This window comes from Ahaetulla prasina, chromosome 2 (assembly GCF_028640845.1).
Source record: "Ahaetulla prasina isolate Xishuangbanna chromosome 2, ASM2864084v1, whole genome shotgun sequence".
NCBI classification, from domain to species: domain Eukaryota; kingdom Metazoa; phylum Chordata; class Lepidosauria; order Squamata; family Colubridae; genus Ahaetulla; species Ahaetulla prasina.
The window spans coordinates 289,037,522-289,043,521 of record NC_080540.1 but is presented as its reverse complement, the minus strand read 5'-3'; the positions used below and the strand labels follow the sequence as shown (position 1 = coordinate 289,043,521).

The window sequence follows — 6,000 nt, the reverse complement described above, 5'->3', positions numbered from 1 at the left end:
CCTTCCTTTCCGCCCACTTCCTTTGCTGGTCCTATCCAGAAGTAACAGCCCGCGGATTGGCTATCTCGACCACCCTGATTAACATATTTCAAATCCTTTTTTTTGCCTCTCAGACCTCCGGGATTTGAGCGGAGGGACGAAGAAGCGGCGGGGATTGGAGGAAGGCGACGGTTCGCTTGACGCCGCCCGTTGGCTAGCCTCCTTGTCACTCAGGTAGGAGAGGCCCCACCCCTTGGGGTGTCCCTCCCTGCCCCGACCGCGGGCGGTTCATTCGGCGCTGGGGCGTGGAGGCCGGAGGGTGTCGGCAGGTTGTGGGTCTCGCAGGAGCCCGTCGCTTGGACAAAAGAGCTGGATGAGGAGGTGCCGCTGCTAACCCGCTGCGTGGTAGTTATTGGTAGGGCTACAATCAGCGTCCTTACCTTGCCGTGGCTTCTTCGAAATGGTTTTAGGCACCTATTTTCATCCTGATTTAACTTCCCTTTCAGAGCTTCTCTTTTTTCCCCCCGGAGGCCCCGTCGTTGATCGCCTTCTAAGCATCCGTTTGAGAGGGTGGGGGGGAAGAAAGGGTGTCGGTGGAAAAGGTCGTTCTGATTTTTTTAGGCTGCTGGAGGGCAGGCCCTTATTAAATCCAAATACCCCCCTCCCTCTGCCCCCCCCCCCAGGCTGGGATTAGCAAAGACTTGTCCTAACAGTCCCTTGATGGAGGCTTAAAATGGCATTTTTGGATTGGTGGCAGCAGCAGCAGCTTGGTTTCCCTTTCTAAATCCTGGCTCAGGGACAAAAATAAAAAGGTTGGGTCTCCCAAGTCTGTTTACGGGACTACAACTCCCATCGTTTCAGCCAGCCGGCCTGCCTGCCTTTGGTGTTGCGGTGACTCTAGTGGTGGGAGTTGTGGTCCTTACACAGTTGGCAGGTGTTAAGATTGGCTATAACCATCCGTGCTCAAAAAATGCTTTCTCTTCCCTAGGGTTCTGTTTGTAGGACGCTCAAGTTTCAAAACCCTGTGTTTATTTGTTTTATCCAGCCTTTATAACTTTATAATAGTATTTTATAGGTATAGTATATTCATATATACTATAATAGTATATTACTATTATAGAATTATAGATGGTATATATAGATGGTAGAGGACAGGAAGGCCTGGAGGAATGTTGTCCATGGGGTCACGATGGGTCGGACACGACTTCGCAACTAACAACAATTATAGAATTACTATAGAATATAGTATATAAAGGTAAAGGTTCCCCTCGCACATATGTGCTAGTCGTTCCCGAGTCTAGGGGGCAGTGCTCATCTCCGTTTCAAAGCCGAAGAGCCAGCGCTGTCCGAAGATGTCTCCATGGTCATGTGGCCGGCATGACTCAACGGCAAAGGCACACGGAACACTGTTACCTTCCCATCAAAGGTGGTCCCTATTTTTTCTACTTACATTTTTACGTGCTTTCGAAACTGCTAGTTTGGCAGAAGCAGGGACAAGTAACGGGAGCTCACCCCGTTACACGGCAGCACTAGGGATTCGAACCGCTGAATATAGTATATAGTACATAGAATATACTATATAGTATTCTATATTCTATATATTATAGAATATACTATTCTATATAGAATATAGAATATTACTATAGAATATACTATAATAGTATATTCAAGGTGGTGAAGATACCTAACGGTTCTTCTTCCTCCTGTTTTCCCCCCCACAATCACAACAACAACCCTGTAAGGGTGGGCTGGGCTGAGAGAAAATCACTAGCCCAAAGCCACCCAGCTGGGTTTTATGCCTAAAATGGGACTAGAATTCACCATCTCCGGGTTTCTAGCCTAGGGCCTTAACCAATAGATCACACTGGCTCTGTTGGACCTGTTTAGATTCTGGAGAGGAGACCACCAGGAAATCCAGACTAGAAAACCACTTGGCTGATTGTTGCTAAGAAAAAGTACATGGATGTTCATGAAATGCCAAACTGAGTTCAAATACCAGTTTCTACAAAATGGTGCTAATTATAAGTACTGCTAAGATTAGATTAGATGCCAACTCATTTTCTGTGGGGAAAACTGGTTCAGCATGGCATTTTGCACTCTACTTTAAAAACCAAGGAAAAATTCCATTAGGCAGATAAATTGCATTCTTGCAGGCCACTTACTGATAATTTACTTACTGATACACTTTCTCATCTTGGCAAGTCCTAAAATATTTGTTTTGGAAAAAGAGACAACACCATTTGATTCAGACAAGTGAGAGTGTATTTGAGTAAGTCTTGCCTATAAATAAATTTTATTTGGAGTTTATTTAGTTTAAGAAATAATCTGAAATGCCATGTAAAGTAGATGGCAATTAAGTCTTGAAACAAAAATGCTGTTGCTAGGGAGGGTTTTGCTTGTTTTTGCTGGGCAGCACAGGCTGTTTGGCAGTTTCGTGTTCCTGCTTTTGTCCCAAAACGAACCCTTATTTCCGTTTTAAGTGCCAGGAAATGCAGATTTCAAACTCGGAAACACTTTGTGTGATTATGCTGTGCTAGAGACTGTCATAGGTTTTATTTCTGAGTACAGTAATTTTAAGAATGTTTGTAAAGGAAGGAAGGAAAGAGAAAGAAAAGGGAATTTAGTTTTTAAGAAAACGATAGCATTTGTTTAACATGCCACAAAAATGTGAGGTCTGCATAAGAATAACTTTTTAAAATATTTAATATTTTTAAAAAAATGCTTGCAGCATTCTAGGAAATAATTCTCCATTATGCCCCACAGAATATTATTAGTGTTTCTTCACCTTGGCAATTTTAAGATGGATGGACTTCAACTCCTGGAATTCCCCAGCCAGCATGAGAATTGAAGTCCACTCAACTCACCCAAGGTTGAGAACCACTGGGTTAAATTAAATGTTTATTGAACATTAAAACAGTATATAGGTAGTCCTTCACTACAACCACAATTGTGCCCCAAATTTCCCTTGCTAAGCAAGACACTTGTTAAGTGAGTTTTGCCCCATTTTACGATCTTCCTTGCCATGGTTGTTGAGTGAATCATTGGAATTGTTAAATTAGTAACATGGTTGTTAAATGAATCTGGCTTCCCCATTGACTTTGCTTGTCAGAGGATTGCAAAAAGTGACATTTCATAAATACATTCCAGTTATCAAGTGTCCAAATTTTGTGACCATGGGGATGCTTGCAATAGTTGTATGAAACTCACTTTTTTCCCAATACTGTTGCAACTTTGAACAGTCACTAAACGGATGGTTGTAAGATGAGGACTGTCTATACTGCCTTGGTATGGTGGTGCTCCTGACTTTTGTGGATAGCTCCATATTGGTTCCTTTAGCCCAGTATTATTAATTCTGAGCAGCACTGAATCTTTGGTTCAGGTCATCTGTGGTCTTATCTTTTTAGTAGAGATTTGTTGTTTTGCACCTGATCATCTGCAAATAAAGCTTTTGCTTTCACTCCCTATATTGCAGTTATTTTCTGTAGCTCAAAGGAACCTCTTCCCATACGAGATGGTAGGCTGCTATTTCTGCAGTTTAGCTGAGGGTGTCCAGGTTCTTCTTTCAACTTTGCTGCTTGGCGTGTCCAGGTTCTTCTTTCAACTTTGCTGCTTGGCTTGTTTGCCTGAGCTATTTACAAACTGGTCCTCTTGCAAACTGGTAGGGACAGAGATCCTTTAAAGCAGTGGTTCTCAACCTTTATAGTGCTGCGACCCCTTTAATACAATTCCCCACGATGTGGCGACCCCAACCGTAAAATTATTTTCGTTTTGAATTTATCGCGCCTGAAGCCGTATTGGCTAGCGATCTGAACTGCTTGCGATTGCCTTGAGGACGGAGGCATTAAAGCGGAGACTCCTCCCCTATTAAATTTATCGCGCCTGAAGCCAGACTAGGCTAGCGATTGGGAGTGATTGCAGCTGGCTTGAGAGGGAGACGTCAGAGCAAAGATTTCTCTCTTTTTTAATTCATCGCGCCTGAAGCCGAATTCGGTTAGTGATTTGAAGCGCCTGCAGCTGGCTTGTGGAGTCAACCATTGGAGCGCGATTTTTCGACTCGCAAGTATACTTCCCATATTTCCGATGGTCTTAGGCGACCACTGGCAAATCATCATTCGACCCCCAATGGGGTCGCGACCCACAGGTTGAGAACCGCTGCTTTAAAGCAACGGAAGTGGGTTGGCTTGTTGGTTTGTTTTTGGCACGGAGAATTCCATGCTATATTGATTCATCGTCCATCTCTTAGTGTAGTCATTGGAGAGAAATACGATACAGCATAGGTAGTTATTAGGACTGCACTGTTTGAGATATTCAGTTCTCCTATTTTTATTTTCAATATATTTATTTGTTTTTTTTAACCCTCATTTGAGAAAGATTTTCTTACTGGTAGAAAAGCAATTGTGGCAGGAAATGGGATGAAAGGAAAACCTTCCTCTTTGTTGTATAGTCACATCTACAATTTGCAGAGAATACCAGATGAAAAGTGACAGCCAGTTTCATGGGTCAGGCCATATTTGCACAAAATAAGCCTTGATTCTTTAGGATTTTAGTGGCAATGTGGATATGGATTCCCACATGTACTTTAATAAATTATTAAATTGGGATAGGTTTATAGGTTATAGGATATTTGTGTAGCCGTGGTGGTGCAGCAGTTAGAATGCAGTATTGCTAGCTGATTCTGCCCACTGCCAGGAGTTTGATCCTGACTGGCTCAAGGTTGACTTATCCTTCCATCCTTCCGAGGTCGGTAAAATGAGAACTCAGATTGTTGGGGGCCATATGCTCACTATAAACCGCTTAGAGAGGGCTGTAAAGCACTGCGAAGTGGTGGATAAGTCTTAAGCACTATTGCTATCCAGCTGGAATTATGAATTAAGTTGTCAAAACAAGCCAAGATTCATGATTTAACAAAAACATCTTGGTTTAAAGTAGGCAAAAGTGTTTTTTTCTCCTTAAAAGGAATAATGCTAGTTCTTTCTTCCTTGTTTCCCAAAATGTCTTTTGCTCATTTACGCAGGCTGTTGAAAAGCCCAGAACTAAGGGCAACGTTGGACTTAATTTTAGTAGCTTCGTGATCCTTCTTAATCCAAATGCAAGCAGGTGGTAGATGGATTGGATTATGGGTCCCTTTGTCTGGAAGCTGAACCAGTAATTTGAAATACAGCAATTGAAAAAGGCAATTTACCAGTCTGCAGTTCATCTGTTTCATCGAAAATGACAGGTAGAGGAGGCAGGCCTCCTGAAATGATGGAGTTTGCAATATATTATATATTTCTGATGGGGTTCTTAGTCTTGGATTCCTGTACCTGCACTAAGCACTCTCTCCTGCTTTCTTTTAGAAGTAATTTATGGAAGGAGTTGCTGTTTGGTTCAGATCTAAATAGGCAGAAATAATTTATGTGTATCTGGGTATCATTTGAAATGAACCATGAAGTGCTGACAGATACCTGCTTGGAAATTGTCCATTTAATAAAGTACAGCCTGGTTTTTTTCTCTGCATGAGTGGTGAGCCACGATAGCTGGTGTCTGGTTTTTCTCCAGTTTATGAAAGTCCAGTTACTTTAATAATAAAAAAGAGAGGTCACTGCACCTCTGGCTGCTTCCCAAAAATGTGAAGTTGTTCCTCCTGAGTGCTTCTGGTCTCTGTCGATTAGACAAAATTCTGCCTCAGTTTAGGCTTTAAACTGTGGTGTCCTCTCATGCGTGAGGACAGTAGCCTCAAAATTAAAAAGCCCTTTGGATAGAAATGTAATCTGTCTTGAAAAACTGTCTACTTTTTTCCTGAGGGGCTAGTTTTCTGCATGCAGGGAGGTTTGATTGGTCTGTTTCCTCAGAGAAAGAGTCAAATTTTTCACGGTTCTCTGGTTGTGTCTGTGAGGAATTATTTCTAGAGGGAAAATTTGATTGTGTGGGTTCCCATTGTAGACCGAAGCTCAGAGTGAGACAAATGGATTCTCTACTCAAAGGTGAAGGGTTTTGTTTTTACAGGTAGTCCTCGACTTATGACCAGAATTGAGCTGAAAA

The 6,000-nt window shown here is 42.3% G+C and overlaps 1 protein-coding gene across 1 annotated transcript in view; it reads left to right on the top strand.

The window, feature by feature from the left end:
• Positions 1-231: 231 nt before the first annotated feature.
• The window catches only part of ME2 (malic enzyme 2), a 50,203-nt gene continuing 44,434 nt past the window's right edge, over positions 232-6,000 (top strand). Inside the window, exon 1 of the mRNA XM_058170930.1 lies at positions 232-384. The gene's annotated coding sequence lies outside the window, so the exon portion shown is untranslated. The remainder of the gene's footprint in view (positions 385-6,000) is intronic.